Consider the following 18,390-nt stretch of genomic DNA (forward strand, 5'->3'; position numbering starts at 1 on the left):
CTTGAGCAACCTAGGAAAAAGTGTCCTGTTGATCTCTATCGAAGGTGGAAACAAATCAGGTCTCAAGAAAATTGACCCCAGGGGCGCCTGGGTGGCTCAGTCGGTTAAGCGTCCGACTTCAACCCAGGTCATGATCTCACAGTTCGGGGGTTCAAGTCCCACATCAGGCTCTGTGCTCAGAGCCCGGAGCCTGCTTCAGATTCTGTCTCTCCCTCTCTCTCTGCCCCTACCCCGCTCACACTCTGTCTCTCAAAAATAATAAATAAACATTAAAAATTAAAAAAGAAAAAGAAAAAGAAAATTGACCCCCATATGGCCCCTCCGAAAGTTTGCAGGATATGTGCAACATCCAAGGGGGCGGGACAAGGGAGGCCAGGGGTCAGGCCCGGCCACGGCACTGTGATGCTGCATCAGCAAGGGAGGAGGTCATACAAGTCCTGCTAGCTTATTACTAGAGTGTGAAGGGCAAAGATGAGTCTGCCACCAGTCCCCTCGAGCTATATTAATTCACTATCACAGAGCTCAGATCCACTCAAGCACCCAACTGCCAAACTCACCCATGCTTCACCCCTACGGTCGCACCTGCTCCATTTTCTTCAACTGCCAGAGAACTTTTCTGAGGCGGAGCAGAGGCCAAGGACCTGGGGCCTCTGGGATGGCAGTCTTCTTTGCTGCTGACACATACACGAGCTGACATGGAGAAGTACAGCTGCTGAGTCCAGAAGCCACTTCCCAGAGATGACACGGGGACCCAGTGCTGGGTTCCTGGAATACCTCTGATTTGGTCCAGAACCTCGAAGCCTTCCGTGCCTGTTTCCCAGCATGTGTGGGAAGGGTAATGACAGCCAAGGCAAATTGCTACCTACTACCCCACCTGTCATCACTCGAAGTTTGAAGAACTTGACCAACTTCAGACTGCTGTGGAGATTAATGAGTATTTACCATGTATTTAGAGATAAAAGGTGCCAAAATTACCTTGTGGGGCGGAGGCAAGCAGTAGGGTGTTAGCTAGGCTGTAGTGAAGATTTGACAGACGGTTCCTTTAGCTTGTCAATGGAACTCTAATTTTTGTTAAGGTAGAACATTTTAGATAACAATTGTTTTAATTATTAATTTTTTCCTTTGTGAGATACTTCAACCTCACTCCTTCCAAGTCCGAGGCGCGAACGGTTGTGTTGGAACACCAAACCAGCTCCTCCCAGGTGACTGGTTCAGGACTGAAATTTAAAAAATAGTGAACATCTTTTCAATTCTTCTTCATACCATGCCTGCTAAAGAGAGAGTACCTGGCTCCTTCCTCCCTGCCTCTCTTCCTTCCTTCCTCCCTCCCTCTTTCCTTTTCCTTTCCTTTAAAAAATATTTTTTTTACTGTTTATTTATTTTTGAGAGACAGTGAGAGACAGAGCACAAGTGGGGGAGGGGCAGAGAGAGAGGGAGACACAGAATCTGAACTAGGCTCTAGGCTGTCAGCACAGAGTCCAATGTGGGACTCGAACTTGTGAACCACAAGATCATGACCTGAACTGAAGTCGGACTCTTAAGCAACTGAGTCACCCAGGCGCCCCTCCTTTTCTTTTTTAAGTAGGCTTCATGCCCAGGGCCCAACACAGGGCTTCAACTCATGACCCTGAGATCAAGACCTGAGCTGAGATAAACACTCAGATGTTTATCTAAGCCCCCCAGACACCCCTTAGCGTCTCTTTCTTTTCTTTCCTTCTCTTTTTAACAAAACGAGTAAACATTTCATGGTTGAGACTCTATTCAGCTTTTGCTCCCGTTCAGCTTTTGCTCCAAAAGCTGTCTTTGCTTTTTTCAGACGAGCTTCATTTCACGCTCATTTTGGAAATGCAGATGTTTATTTGCTCCTGGGCCACTTCTTCCTTGCCTCTCTACTCAAACTTCAAGAGCACAAAGGAAAAGATTGCAACGATCGTTTGTAATCGGCCGTCCCAAACCTCTGATGTAAGTAAGAGAGGGCAAAGCAGGCTAGAGAGTAGGCCTCGGCTGCTCTGCTCACAAGAGCCGTGTGAAAAGGAGGAAGTGGGAAGAGGCCCGGTGGCTGTGGTGCAGACCATCAGCAAAGTCAGCACCTACAGACTGATGAAGACAGCAGAGGAACCTGCGCCTGGTGCCCCACAGTGAAACTGCCTATCAGTCGGTATCAGGGGCTGTCGAGCCCAATTCCTGCACACCGTCTGCACTCCTCGCTGCTGTCAGTGACACAGACATCCTTTGAAGCCGGGAGGCTGCTTCCCGTGGGCCTAAAGTCTCTGCCTCATGCTCTTGTCCATGTTCTCCCTTGGCACCGGGCTTGAATCCAGATTCTTCTTGGAGGTCCCCGCTCCATGCTGGTGCTTCTCGAAATCAATTCCCAGTGGCCAGAGTGGCCAAGGTTTAAAATGAAAATCAAATGAAAGCAAAATCATCAAAACAAATACAAATGGGTCCCCACTCCTGACATAATTTTGATTTCTGGATGTGTTTACAATGCTACAGTTCCTACCTACTTCCCATCTTGCACTGACACTTGCTGCCTCTGGCCCTTTTCCTTCTTCCTCCTTTTGGGCCAAGCCATTGACAACCATTCCACAAAATGGTTGAGCAGTGAAGTCCCTGTCTTATATAAACTTATCCCTAAATCAAGTGTAGTTAAAACGATCTTGGGCCCTTTATCAAAAGTGGTCAGCAATGTGCTTTGAAATATCCAGGCCTGTCATCTCTCTGAACAGACCTAGGGTCATTTTCTGACTCATCGACCTCTCTGACTCTGGTTTTCATGCTGTTAGGCTACCTTGGGGTTAGTTGTGAGACAAAGACCTACTGACAGAGGTTCGAGTTAGTAGCGATAATACTCCATTAAACCTCAGACGGACATCTGACGTGGTTTCTTACCTGCCAGAAATCAGCAAACATGGGAGTGGAGTGATTTCCAAGACTCAAGATTTGCTGAGTGGTCCTCATAGCTAACAGCTAACAGAGGAAGGGGACACCCAAAATAAGCCTATCCAGTGAAGTGTTGGGCACAGTTGGCCTACTAAGGATGGTGGCTTGCACATCTTTGTATTTTTGCCATCATTTGGGCAGGATAAACATCCCCAAGGGTCCGTTTACCCCAAATGGCCACCACTTACCAATGCAAAAACAAACACACTTAAGTTTGTTTATTGAGAAGAAAACCAAAGCTTTGAGAGAGGATAGGGACAATGTTTTTGGATCCCCAGGACCTAATGGCTTCAAAATATAATTATTGAGGTCATTGATTATTCTGAGGGTTAATCATACATGATTCTCCATCCTTTCAGTCTTGGAACTGTCTGTCTCAGAGGGCAACTCTCTGTCTCAGAGTATAGCCAGGTAACAGATTATGGGTCGATCAAATTCTCAATTTTTACAAAACATGGAAGGAGGAGGAGAAGAGGAATAGGAGCCCGAGCCTCACCAATGCTGAGAATTAATTAATTGATTCGTTCATTGTGTTTTAAAGATGTTTCCCTCTAAAATCCAGTGGGGGGCGGTGGGGAGAGGGAAGGCAGGTCCAAAGTGGCCACCAAGATGGCCAGAAACCCAAATACTGTTACAGGCAAAGGTCTCAGTACAAGAGCAAAGAAAATCAGGCAGTAGGATTGGACTGTGTGTTTCTGAGGTCATGTCAGCAGTCTCCTGGGCCACAGCTTTTGCTTGCTCAGAATGCAATTTGTTCAGGCAGTGCAGCTGGGGGCAGCAGGGCTAAAACATTGGCTGGCGAGAGAAAATCAAAATAATCCCCATTAAGTTCCCATTATCTTAAAAATTAGAAACCCTAATGAGAGGCTTCCAGAGCAAGCAGAGCAGCAGGGGGGCACCTCTGATGAACGCTGTCCTCTGTGAGGATGTCACTGTCACCGTGGGCAGGCTGAGTGCCTGAGTGCCTGGGAGCAGTTTCCCTGGAAGCAGTCAAGACGGATTGGGCACCCCCAGGACTCAGATGTCATGAAAAGACAAGAGCAGCAGCCCAGAAGTGAGGCCAGCACTCTGAAGGAGAGACCCATGGCCTGAGGCGTGATTGTCTTTAACCCTGAATTTGGTCAACTTGTCCCTCAGACACTGAACATATTTAACTTGGAAGGTCCCAGATTCTAAGTGTGGTGCCCTCTAAAGGCAGGTGAAATGCCCCGTGGAGGTTCTTAACCTGTGATCTCATCAGGTTTCAGGTAGAGGAGCCTCTGATAAGAAGGTAGCTGGGATGCCTACTCCCCTGGCAGTGAGCAACTGGGGACACACTCTACTTATAGGCCTGGCCAATGGCCTTCAGTGTTTTCTGTCTAAAGGCTACATCTCCTCACCAGCTCTGCAACACATCTTGACGCCACGCGGTCCAGTAGTACCACATCATCTGGTGGCACTGGGCCAGGAGCGTGCCCAGATCGCTTAGCACCATACAGGGAGTCTACAGGGCCCGCGGGCTCCCTCCCCCGCACTCCTACTGGAGCACAGGAGATTATCAGGCGGCGAGTCATGGTGTTGTTATTATTACCCTGATGTGTAATAAATCTACATGGTGCAATAAATTAAGGCAAGGCTCTGTTCTCACTTTACATACTGCCAATAGTTTTATTGTAACAGCTTGAAGATGTGAGTTTTCCTTTTTAGGCAGAGCAGAGGAAGCTGTGAAATCTGAAGAGAGAACAAAAGGAGATGAATGTAGTTTGCAAAGACAGGTATTGTACCCCAGCCGGCTCATCAGGACATCCAACACCTAACATTTTTGTGCTGAATGGTATCGGGGAACTTGGAAGCCTTACAATGCCCCGAAGAATTCATTTGAATTCATTTTCATATCAATGTATCTGCATTCTGCAGCGCTGACTTCTCTAACAAGACTTACAGCACTTTCTTTCAGCGGTGAACCTGAGCTGATTATAAGATCACAAATTGGTTCTGGAACTCATTAAAATCAGCAAATGAACATTAGCGAGATGGCTGCATGGGCTGAAATTGTGATAATCTGTTCATTTTGGCAATGACAGCTCAGGGGATGAAGAGAGGGGCGGTGAGACCCTACAACTCCCCTCCCCCACTCCCCCTCTCCCCCAGGAAGATTATGATTCGTTTCAGACCCCTGTCCAGAGATGCACATGCTCTGGCTTTTCTTCCTTTACACCGAGCACCTCTGTTCTACAGGAGGCAAGGGAAGGCCTCGAGAAATGCTTCCCCTCTACCCTTTGCCAAGTTCAAAGCTCAGGCAAGGCCGTCAGCCACGTCCCCAGCATACCTGACACTTAACGAATTTTGTAGGCATCCTGTTCTTTGCTAGCAAATTGTCAGCTATGAGATTTCTTAACACACTGGTTCCACAGCCTTCCTTTTATCTTCTTCCTCTCAGGTCTCACCGTCTGTGCTTTATGTGTCATTGTATCCCCTGAAAGCTTAATAACATAGTTGATACTTAATATATAAATGTTTATGAACTGACTTTCAAAGTAGTCATCTAACTCATTCTACAACTTCCAGCATCGTTGCCCTACTTTGCCATCATGTATTGCCCTGCAAAGCCATGGACTCCTTACCACCTTCCAGTCCACAAACAACTACCTCCCTTGGTAATCCCCTTAACAAAACCCTAAGTTCACCCCTCTCTCCTCCTTAGAAAAGCCCATACTCCTTCAGTCAGCAGCAAACGCAAAGACAGGAAATTTCACTCTCTGAGTTTGGATGTTCTCATGAATTCTATTTTTCTCTCCTAGGTTTTTCCCCTAAGACCTTCTACCTCTGGTTAATCTGCAAAAGCCTAATCAGTACACACTCTGGAAAAGCTGAGGTCATAATTTCTGAATCTGGTTTGCATTTGGGATTTGCTTCTGAAACTCAAAATTAATATTGTAAATTTACTGGAAGTGTGTTTTCTGCTTTCTGGCCTCAAACTAATATTTTTCACACACAAACATCAGTATCTGGCTCAACCTAGTTATTAAATGAAAAAGAAATTTCCAACTCCTTCCCTGACCTTTCCCTGTCTCACCACTGCCTGCCTCCAACACACACACACACACACATACACACACACAGAGTTACTGTCAATGGGAAAGATGCAGTCCTTGCTTGAATTCCCCTTAGGTTGTATCATTGTTTAGAAATTATTGGTTCTCATCCAGAAGCAGACATGGACAAAGCAAGGAGTTACTGTTTTAGCTCAGCCATATAAAGTAGCACAAACCCCAGGCTTCAGTCTTTCTGTGTTCAGTGTTCTGAACTTTCTGTCTTCTGGTGTTCAGTCTTCCTTCTAATGAATAAGCAGATTCATGTTAAGAATACTTACGGAGCACTTCTGTTATTCCTAGTACCGTATTGTCCATTACGTTATCTCATTTAACTTGATTCTTGCCTTTTAAGGTGTATTGATGTTTTCATTTTATAAATGAGGAAGCAAATGTTCAAAAGTACCAGGCGACTCGTGTTGAGTGGTAGAACCAGATTTTTGGATACTAGGTCTACTATTGTAGTAATATTTCTGCTTGTCTGATTCTCAACTTTGTACTAACAGAATCCTGTTATATGCAAGAACCGTAACTCCATACGAAGTGGTTGCTCTTAAGCAACCTACAGAGCACAGAAATCCCCTTACAGCAAATACCTTTCTGACAAAACCCCATACTAGAGATGCATTGGCTCCTGAGTTTCACCTAGTAAATACTCAAGTAGTACTTTACGAAAGTTTCAACACATTTCTCAGAGGATATTTGGCCTTTAGGACATCTTTAAGATTGGGCTGATGTGTTAGGCCACCAGGGAAAAACAGGAAGCCTGATGATAAGATGCTGGTTGTGTGCTCCTTTATGCGATAGATAGCGGTCCTAAAAGTTATGCTAATTTCATTGGCTGTAAACAAAATTGAAAGTAACATGAAAATAGGAGAAAAAACCGTCTCCACCTAGGTTTTTTTGTAAAAGGTACTTGGAATCATAATGTCAACTGAAGAAAACATTTGGAGGTGGTAAATAACCACTTATGCTTCCTACAAAAGTAGCTAGTATTTTTATCAGCATTCACTATGTGTCAGTTACCATTATGAATTTTTATGTATTATTTAATCTTCACAACAGTTCAATGAGGTAAATGCTGTTTTCGTTTTATACACAGAGAAACTGAGGCTCAGAGAGGTTAAGTAACATGACCAAGGTCACATAGCGGATGAGCGGCAGGACCAGATTTTGAACTTACACAGTATGGTTCCACAGCCTACATGTTTAATCACACTTTGAGTTGCAAGATAAAATACAGAATGTCCTGAATTTCAGATAAACAAACCCCAAATATTGCATGGAACATAGTTATACTAAAAACATGTTTGTTTACATGAAATTCAAATTTAACCGGACATCTTGTCTTTTCACTCGCTAAATCTAGCAAACCTAACCACACTATCCTGCTTTCTATAAATTCTGTATATATTCAGGTTGCCTCATTCAGTGGCTTACTTGTGCTTGAGTTTTATTACAGAATAAATAATGTTAACTCCTATCCACAAAGCTAGGGCAAGCCCTCCTGGATTCCTTTTCCCTCCAATAAACTGAAGGCTGGGGACCGTCTTTTCCTTGATAGCGCAGTTAAGTGCAAGCTTTTCTCTTCTGATAAGAAAAAACTTGGCTTACCGTTGGCGCATTCTGGCCTCCTGCCTACATTGGGCTTTCCCTTCAGTGGCCAGCAGTGTCCTCCCTGGTGCTCATCCGTATCCAATTTCCTTGCTGCAGAAATCCTTGATTCTTCCTAGGAGTTACAGTGCCGCATGGCTGAGTAGCTGCTTCCTTCTAGATGACGGTGTTCCCAGAAGGAAATGGAAAAGAATGAGCTGGCTACAACTTAGCAGGAAGGGACCCTGCAGATAAAGTCTGTGGCATAAAACATATAAGTAGGCAATACACACATCACCGAGCAAACAGCTCTTGCTTACCTGTGTGTGCACTCTCCACTAGGATGTACTTCATGCATTTCAGGACACGCACCTGCCTTCTTTTACCGCCCGAGCAACCTGTGCTGCAGAAATAGAAATTGCATCGAATGGCCACGTAGAAGACAAGTGTCCCATGGCACCTGGGTGGCTCAGTTGGTTAAGCATCTGACTCTTGGTTTCAGCTCAGGTCATGATCTCGTGGTTTCGTGAGTTTGAGCCCCGCGTCAGGCTCTGCACTGACAGTGCAAAGCCTGCTTGGGATTCTGTCTCCCTTTCTCTCTCTGCCCCTCCTCCACGCTTGCTGTCTCTGTCTCTCTCAAAATAAATAAACTTTAAAAATTTTTTTAAAAAGACAAATGTCCCCCAATGTACTAAAAAGCAAATATAAAGGACCTTGGAATTAGCTGATGTTCATTATCTTTTAATAATGTGAATAATTGAAAAGCGACCATCTATTTACAAGCCTGGATAGTTACAGAATCACCTTCATAGTCAATATTTTTTAAATCTTTCAAGCAGCATGAATTTTTATGAGCCCAGGATGAAATGATAGATAATATTTCTTATAACATAAAGCAGCATTTTGTCACTATGTGACAGGCTCTGTGAAAACCACTGTACATGTCTGACCACATAATTTTTACCAAAACCCTGTGAAATTCTGTACTTTTATTATACCACAGATAAGAACACTGAGGCTGCCAGAGGTTTAGCAACTTGCCCAAGTTTGCACAGTCGGTAAGTGGCAGAACCTGTGTTTAAACACAAGAAGTCTCACTCCAGAAACCATATATTTAATTCCTGAGCAATGATGCCTCCACAGCATAAGATCAGGAGATACAGCTTCTGTGGTGAAAAGCAGTTTTGTGTGTTTTGTTTTGTTATTTCAAATCTGTTGTTAACTCTTTTATTCCAAAGGCATGAAGTGTTCTCTTTCCAAAAAAGTAAAGGATATCCGCGAGGAGAAGAAGGTGGGTGACAAATAGCCAAACTGGTTAGGATTAAATAGATGATTAAATCCCTAGAAACATGCAATCTACTAAGACTAACTTATGAAGAAATAGGAAATCTGAACAGACCAATTACCAGTAAGCAGGTTGAATCGGTAATCAAAAACCTCCCAATGGACAAAAGTCCAGTACCAGATGGCTTCACTGGTGAATTCTACCAAACATTCAAAGAAGAATACCAATCCTTCTTAAACTCTTCCAAAAAAAAATAGAAGAGGGGAATACTTCCAAACTCATTTTCCAAGGCTGGCATTACCCTGATACCAAGACCAGACAAGGATGCCACAGGAAAAAAAAATTACAGTCCAATATCCCGGATGGATACGGTAAAAATCCTTAACAAAATATACGCAAACTGAATTCAACAATATATTAAAAGGATCATACACCATAATCAAGTGGGATTTATTCCAGGGATGCAAGGATGGTTCAACATCTGCAAATCAGTTAATGTCATACACCACATGAACAAAATGAAGAATAAAAATCATATGATCATCTCAACAGATGCAGAAAAAGCCTTTGACAGTATTCGACATCCATTTATGAGAAAAACAAAGAGGGTATAGAGAGAACAGAGGGAACAGACCTTAACATAAAGCCTACATAGGACAACCCCAAAGCTAATATCATACTCAATAGTAAAAATCTGAAAGCTTTTCCTCGAAGATTAGGCATAAGAAAGAAAGAAAGAAAACGCATCCAAACTAAAAAGGAAGAAGTAAAACAGTCACTATTTGCAGATGACATGATATTATATAAAAAAAAACCCTAGGGGCGCCTGGGTGGCGCAGTCGGTTAAGCGTCCGACTTCAGCCAGGTCACGATCTCACGGTCCGTGAGTTCGAGCCCCGCGTCGGGCTCTAGGCTGATGGCTCAGAGCCTGGAGCCTGTTTCCGATTCTGTGTCTCCCTCTCTCTCTGCCCCTCGCCCGTTCATGCTCTGTCTCTCTCTGTCCCAAAAATAAATAAACGTTGAAAAAAAATTAAAAAAAAAACCCTAAAGACTCTATTGAAAAAGTATTAAATGAACTAGACAATACCGCAGGATACAAAATTGATGCACATGCACCAAAATTTCCACACTAACAATAAACTCTAAGAAAGAGAAATTAAGAAAACAATCCCATTTACAATTCCCCCCCCCATTAGGGAAAAACATAGAGTGGCAATAATTTTCTAAAATCTGACACCAAAAATAAGAGCAACAAAAGCAAAAATAAACAAGTGGGACTACATCAAACTAAAACAACTCTGCACAGAAAAGGAAACCATCAACAAAATAAGAAGGCAACCTACTTACTGGGAGAAAAGATTTGCAAGTCCTATATCTGAAAGAGGTTATTATCAAAAGTGTATAAAGAACTCAAATAATTCAATAGCCAAAAAAAAAAAAGAAAAAAAAACCAAGCAAATAAACAAACCAAACAACCCCCCCAAAATGGACAGAAGATCCAAAGAAGGCATGCAGCTGGCCAACAAGTACATGAAAAAATGCTCCACATCACTCATCATCAGGGAAATGCAGATCAGAACCACAATGAGATACTACCTCACACCTGTCAGAATAGCTAGCATAACAACAACAACAAACAACAGGTGTTGCGGAGGATATGGAGAAAAGGGAATCTTGTGCACTGTTGGTGAGAATGTAAATTGGTGCAACCACTATGGGAAACTGTATGAAGGTTCCTCAAAAAATGAAAAACGGAACGACATATGATCCAGTAATTCCAATTCCGGGTATTTATCCAAAGACAACGAGAACCTAACTCAAAAGGATACCTGCACCCCCACGTTCATTGCAGCACTATTTATCACAGCCAAATATGGAAACAACTTACATGTCCGTGGATGGATGAATGGATGAAGAAATAGATAGAGATATATACACACACATATACATGTAAAATAAGTCAGACAGAGAAACACAAATATCATAAAATGTCTCTTATATTTGGAATCTAAAAACCAAAACCAAACCAAAATAAACTCTAAGCTCATAGAAACAGAGAACAAATTGGTGATTGCCAGAGGGTGGGAGGGGAGGAAAAATGGGTGAAGAGGGTCAAAAGGTTAAAAAAAAAAAGTTGGATGCTTTATAACTAGTATCCAGCTCATACCACGTGACTCACCACACAAGGCAGTCGGGCAATACCTGAACTGGTTTCTGCCCTGCTCAACTGGACAAGCCTACTGATTGCTTCTTGTATGTCACAGCGATGTCAAGTTGCCACAAAGGATTCTAAATGCTCACTCTCGTTTTCTGTCATTAAGGCCAACTGGTGCTAAGATCTGAATGCTTGTATCCACCCCCCAATCTATATGTTGAAATCCTAACCCCCAAAGATGATGGTGTTAGGAGGTGGGGACTTGGAAGGTGCTTAGGTCATAAGAGTGGAATTTCATGAATGGTACTAGTGCCCTTGTAAAAAAAGGTTCCAGAGAGATCCCTAGTCCCATCCACCAGGTGAGGACACAGCAAGAAGGCACCACTATAAACCAGAAAGCAGGCTCTAACCAGAACGTGACCTTGCTGACACTTTGATCTCGGACTTGCAGCCTCCAGAACTTGAGAAATAAATTTGTTGCTTATAAGCTATCCAGTCTGTGGTATTTTGTTGCAACAGCCCCAAATGGGCTAAGGCACCTGGCAATAAAAAAATTCATGGACCAGTACCAGTCTTTGAACCATACTTTGAATAGCACTGACATAGAAAATATCAGCTTAGCATGTAATTAATTAAAATATTAAAATATGCTAATGAATTAGATGGTTGGCTTATATTCTCTCCCCAGCCGTCTCTCCACAACACACACACACACACACACACACACACACACACACACACATTTATTGAGAACCCACAATATGCCTGGTACATTTTGGGCTCTGAGAATATAGTAATGAACAAAAAGGATCAAGTCTGCGCCCTCAGGGAACTTATATTCTAATTCAACCAATGTTTTGACACCCAAAGATCTGGGTTCCAGTTTGAGATCTTGCCAATTAATAGCTCGGCTTCTGTGCAGTTCATTGAATCCCTTTGAGCAAGTTTTCCCCTCTGCAAAATGAGACTTAAACCTACTTTAATGATATTTGTTTGTAGGATTAAGTTAGGCACTGTGGAGTCATTTTGAAAACTGTAAAATGGTATACCAATGCCCGGTCACTTATATCTGTAGCAACAAGCATAAAGTAGCAAGCACTCAGTTAAAACTTGTTGAATAAACGTGTGTAAGGTCCTATATGTGTGAGGTATGTTTTTTTGTGTAAAATATGCCTGCTTTTCAAATCCTTTAAACCACCGCACCAACAAGAAAAGCGTATTAGGTATTGTAGGATTTAGCATATGTAATTCTGTTGGGTTACAGGTTCCCAGGAATCCCGGTCTAAAAATACATTTTCTAAACATATATTGGATGGAAGCCTCTTCTTACTGATTTGTATCACAATCTGAATGCTTCTTAAAGACGTCTTCCATAAATTGACCCTAGGAGTTGCTAACTATGCTGGCCCTGCCAGTTCTAAGCATGCTGACGACGCTCCCTAGGATTACAAAATAGAACTGAGTTGTAAAAGCACCCTAAGTTTGGAAAGCACTTGGAAGAAATTCTCAGCACAAACAGTAGCATGAAAACAAACACAGTCCACTTCTCTTCAAAAGTTTGAACCTCGGGGCGCCTGGGTGGCACAGTCGGTTAAGCGTCCGACTTCAGCCAGGTCACGATCTCGCGGTCCGTGAGTTCGAGCCCCGCGTCAGGCTCTGGGCTGATGGCTCAGAGCCTGGAGCCTGTTTCCGATTCTGTGTCTCCCTCTCTCTCTGCCCCTCCCCCGTTCATGCTCTGTCTCTCTCTGTCCCAAAAAAAATAAATAAAAAACGTTGAAAAAAAATTAAAAAAAAAAAAAAGTTTGAACCTCATGTTAGGAAATGTCATGGTTATGTGTTTGCTTTTGTTTTAATTTTAAGGTCAGTTCATTGAGCCCAATGATGAAAGCTATCAAAAGAATAGTCTCCTGAAAATTATCTTTTCTTAGAAAAACAGAAAGGCAAATCAACACCCTGTCAGCACAGCGTAGACACAGATGTTGTGGCAGTCAAGTTCAGCAGACAGAAGAGTCCATTTGCCGGTCAAGGTAGGGGGTTGTAGGTAAGACTGTCCTCACCACTCAGCCCCAAGTCATCCAACTCCTGGGACAAAGACTTATCTACCTCCACGTTGTTTCCAGAATGCTCTAGAAACTGGCTACCAGATGTGTCATGATTATGATCTACTTCAAATACCTGTTTCTCAGGTTTTTTCCTGCTTGTTCTTCTTTCATTCATTTCTTCTTAATTTCCCAGAGTTCTGCCCTAAACCTGGCGTTCTGACCTGATAAATTCTCAATTGTAACAGAAGTGCCATGGAATGATTGTGGGTTTTTTTGGTTTCTTCTGCTTCTTTTCCGTTTTGTTTCTCCGAGGGTATAACAACATTCTCTCTGGGGGTTAGTGATAGTACTCGCAGTCAGGGAGAGGCATAAATTCGCTTCACATTCCATGAAAGCGTGTAATTCAATGCAGTGGCTAGTTGAGGATTACCTCATACGTATAAGGTGCAAGACTGACAAGGGGACACAAACATGATTAAAACACAGTGATCGGCAAGGAGGGAAATGTAGTGACGGGAATAAAATGAAAACACAATACATACGACAAGGCAGCTTGCAGGTGCCACAGGTGTGGTGAACACAGAAACTGTGGGATTTCAGAGGAGAGGAAAAATCAGAAAAGGTTCCAGGTAGCTGCTGCAATTTGAGACAGGCCTCCCAGGATTTCAACAGATGTGGGGCTGGAAGAGGGAATGGGGGGCACTATTCCAGGTGGAGACAGTTTAAGCAAACAGGTTGGCTCCTCTGGAAAAAGTTGGTAGGTGGAGTGCCTGGGTGGCGCAGTCGGTTAAGCGTCCGACTTCAGCCAGGTCACAATCTCGCGGTCTGTGAGTTAGAGCCCCGCGTCAGGCTCTGGGCTGATAGCTCGGAGCCTGGAGCCTGCTTCGGATTCTGTGTCTCCCTCTCTCTCTGCCCCTCCCCTGTTCATGCTCTGTCTCTCTCTGTCCCAAAAATAAATAAAAAACGTTGAAAAAAAATTAAAAAAAAAAAAGTTGGTAGGAATTACACCCAGTAGTTCCATTTTGCTTGAGGAACAGCTCTTTCTAAATAAGGGCGCCGTGCAAGGGAAGGCTGGAAAAGTGGGATGGACGCACATCACGGGGCAAATGCCAGTTTGAAATTGACAGAGAAATAGCAATCATTTTAAAAATAGGGTGGGGTCACAATGTGGCCACCGTTTAGAGAGGTGGCTCTGGCAAGAATACATGACAGATGGCAGGGGAAGTAACTAAGCAGGAGACCAAAGAGGAGACTACAGGAAAAGTCTGGACTAGAGGTAATCAGGCATGGCAGCAGAGGTGGAGAGAAGCAGAAGAGACACTGTGGGGCGCCTGGGTGGCTCAGTCAGTTAAGCGCTCAACTTGGGCTCAGGTCATGATCCCACAGTTTGTGAGTTAGAGCCCTGCGTCAGGCTCTGTGCTGACAGCTCAGAGCCTGGAGCCTGCTTCGGATTCTGTGTCGTCCTTTCTCTCTGTGCCTCCCCCACCCCCACCGCTCATGCTCTCTCTCTCTCAAAAATAAATAAATGTTAAAAAACAATTTAAAAAAATAAAAAGAAGAGACATTGTGTAGGAAGGACCTCTACCCATCTGTCCAATACAGTATCCCCCAGGTATATGTGCCTCGTTAAGCCTAATTTAAATCCGTTAAAGTTAAATAAGATTTAAAATCCAATTCCTCAGTCATGTTAGCCACATCTCAAGTGCTCGATAGCCACATTGGCTGCTGTACCAGACTATGTAGATAAAGAACATGGTATAATGTTCTATCGGATGGCACAGATTGCTACACTTTGGGGACTAACTGGACACAGAGAGGGGAAGATTAAAGGCAGCTGAGGCTTGGCAGTTGAGTAACTGAAAAAGATAGTGTCATAAGCAGAAAAGGGGATATCAGGAGGAAAGATGTCACTTGGTTTCTGTCAAACACCAGGCAGAATAAAATGTCTACACAAATGCGTGGGTGTCCTCGGTGAAAAAAAAAAGGCAAGTAAAGCAAAGCACCCAGTCGGCTCCCCAAAGGCTTGTAAAGGGACCTGGCAGAATCCAGGTGGCTTATTCCCTGCTGTGCTCAGTTTCTCCCCAGCTTGTGCAGCTCCCTCAACCTGCTCCCAACCAATGGCTCAAGTGTGCTGCCACAGGGCAAGAGCCCGAGGGCCTTGCTGGCTCTTCGGTTCCAAGGCTCCTCCCTGAACCCATTTTTTCTCATAGATACCTTCACTTCCTCTTTCCCAACCCCCTCACTCACCCTTCCCCATGCTTGATCCTTGGAAAGTCCCCTTTCCCCACTTATTTCACTGCTTCCTCTTGAACTCTTCTTTGTCACAGGGACCACCCAACCCTTGACCCCACTGTTTTATTATTTGCCTCTCTTCCCTCCCAGTGTAGGTTCCAAGGGGCTATCACTACAACCACTCCCTGATGTATACTCCCTCACCTTCTCATTGACTTTCATCAGCAAACCCAGCCCTGGTCAAATCCAACTCTCCTTCAATCCTTCAAGCAATGGAATGTGGCTGGAGAGAACCATACAACTTTGCCTAATGGTCTCGCTTTGAATATAGGACCACCAGCTCAAGAGGGTCCTCCTCAGTGTTGTCTATACCACACTTCTCTAGTAACTCTTCAATGCTTCAAGAGAATTCTTGCTCACCTTCTTTTAGCTCCTTAAATAGCCAATAGCCCCTCCCCATTCACAGTTTTTATTGCATAGAGTAAAGGAAAGCATATAGCCCAGATCTATCTCATCAGATCCAGTGAGGTAGCTAGCACATACAGTACTCAATGTAAACTGGGAAAATATACACACACTGTGTGTGTGTGTGTGTGTGTGTGTGTGTGTGTAGGAGGGTGGGTCAAATTGCTAAAAGGCACCACCCCCTCCAGCTGGAGTAATTAGAAGAGGTGCCCCTCCCCACCCCTGCTTCCTCCAGATTGGTATGGCCTCATAGCTGCTTGGTTGGCAGTACAGGGGCTGCGTGTTAGCTTCCACCTGTCCCCTTCTGCTCTGCAGTGGCCCAAGCATGCCATCACCAAATGGACTACTTAACCTACCTGCATTTGCACCCACAGACTTTGCCTTCTCTCCAAAAATAGTGTGTGAACATACAGTCCTTCTTCCTACCCGAGGCCATTCCCTTCACTAGGACATCATCGCTTCTCTTCTTGAGGACAATCTTTCTCCACTTGTCTCCTATCTTCTGTGCTATCATATTTATCTCTCTAAAGGATCGTTCCTCCCATCTTAAAATACTCTCCCTTGATCCCAAATACCCCTGGGGTACTGCCCTTTTCTCAGTTGCCCTTGACAGCAAAGCTCTTCAAGAGCTGTTTAGACTTGCTATACACACTCTCTCTTCCTCACTTCTCATTCTCTTGTTCACACACCCTAATCAGACTTTCTCCCCTGTGAACCATTGAAACTGCTTTCATCAAGGACATTAGTAACCCTCATCCGGCCAAATCCAGTGTTCAAACTCTGTCCTCAGCTTATTTATTTCAGCAGTATTTGATAAGAGTGATGACTCTCACCTTCCAGAAACAATTCTCTTATCTTCCATCACTCACCCTTTCCTGGTATTCCTCTGATCTGACTGGTAGCCCTTCCTCCTTTTCTACTTAATCTCCAAGTGTTGGATTCCTCTTAGTCCTCTCCTCCAGTACTCTCCCTCCCTAAGTGCTTTTATGTAGACTTAAGGCTTAAAAAGCATCTATGCTGATGAATCCCAAATATATATCCAATTGTTGTACTCAATATTCCATGTGGGTGCATAACAAGCACTTTATGTAACATGTACAAAATAGAATTCCTGATTTCCCCCATCCCCAAATTTCTCCTGTTGAGTCTTCCCCATCTTATTAAATGGCACCACCATTAACCCATCCTTCAGGCCTTGAACCTAGGAATCATCCATGATGTTTGTTCCTTCACACACTCTCTGCCAAATCCACTCCAAAATATATCTGAAAAGCCTTCTCACCGTTTCTCTGCTGCCATACAAGTTACCTACCACCACCAACATCCTTAGGGGTCTTCCTGCAGACATTTGTGCTTCCCTATTGTGTATTTTACACATATTAGCAAGAATAACTTTAAAAACATTTTTTAAGGTTATTTATTTGAGAGAGAGCTCCAGTCCTTGTGAGTGGGGGAAGGGCAGAGAAAGAGAGAATCCTAAGTAGGCTCCACGCTGTCAGTGAAGAGCCCAACTTGGGGCTCGATCTTAACAACCGGGAGATCATGAGCTGAGCCAAGATCAACAGTGGGATGCTTAACCAACTGAGCCACCCAGGTGCCCGAAGAATACTTTTTTTTTTTAATTTTTTTTTAACGTTTATTTATTTTTGAGACAGAGAGAGACAGAGCATGAACAGGGGAGGGGCAGAGAGAGAGGGAGACACAGAATCTGAAACAGGCTCCAGGCTCTGAGCTGTCGGCACAGAGCCCGACACGGGCTCGAACTCACCGACCGTGAGATCATGACCTGAGCCAAAGTCGGACGCTTAACCCACCGAGCCACCCAGGCGCCCCAAGAATACTTTTTAAAACGTGAATCAGATGTGGTCATTCCTCTGCTCATCCTCCCATGGTTTTCATTTGCTCTTATAACAACTCACAAGGCTCCATAGGATCTGGTCCTTCTATACCTCTCTCAACTTAACTATTGCTACTCTCTGGCCAGCTGGTTCCATTCAGCCACACTGGCCTTTTGCTGTTCCTGTAACCTACCAGGTGTATTCCCAACTCTGAGTTTATGGCTGATTGTTTTTCAGCCTGAAAAGGCTGTTTCCCTCACACCTCCACACTCATTTGCTAGGCTCATTCCTTCATATCCTATGTATATGATAGGTGCTCGAAGGTCTCCTCTGTGGGGCAGTATCTGGCCAGCAATAAAGTCATTCCATTCCTGGTTTTATTTGTCTTCACACTACATAATACGGATTGAAATTTTTGTTTAGTTTGTTGTTTGTCTCCACTCTCCCAACCCAGTAGAATCAAGCTTCACAAGGGCCTTTGCTTGCCTAGGGCATTATCCCTTGCACCTAGAGACTGCCTGGCACTTACTAGGTGCTCAGTTAGTACTTGTTGAATGGTTGCATTCCCTTCCAAATTCTATTCCTCCTGAATCGTCGGACCCTCCTTCGTTTTGTTTCCCGCCTTTCGCAACCTCCTACTCAGCTCTTCACAATACCCCAACACCTCGCTCCTCCCCATGATCCTCAGCTCTCACCACTCTCCTCTGCGCGGCTCCTTTAAGCGGACTCCGGAAAGCCGTGGGGAAGGCGGGGCCAAAGTCTAGCT

General features: G+C 44.0%; 1 long non-coding RNA gene across 1 annotated transcript; it reads right to left on the reverse strand.

Moving 5' to 3' along the window:
* Positions 1 to 4,566: 4,566 nt before the first annotated feature.
* Positions 4,567 to 18,378, reverse strand: LOC115521289. Its single transcript, XR_003971016.1, has 6 exons — positions 18,320 to 18,378; positions 7,928 to 8,010; positions 7,629 to 7,784; positions 6,194 to 6,259; positions 5,252 to 5,405; positions 4,567 to 4,653 (listed from the first exon to the last, which is right to left on the reverse strand). It is a non-coding gene; the product is annotated as an uncharacterized LOC115521289 (long non-coding RNA).
* Positions 18,379 to 18,390: the final 12 nt, after the last annotated feature.

Source organism: Lynx canadensis, chromosome C1, assembly GCF_007474595.2.
Source record: "Lynx canadensis isolate LIC74 chromosome C1, mLynCan4.pri.v2, whole genome shotgun sequence".
Taxonomy (NCBI): domain Eukaryota; kingdom Metazoa; phylum Chordata; class Mammalia; order Carnivora; family Felidae; genus Lynx; species Lynx canadensis.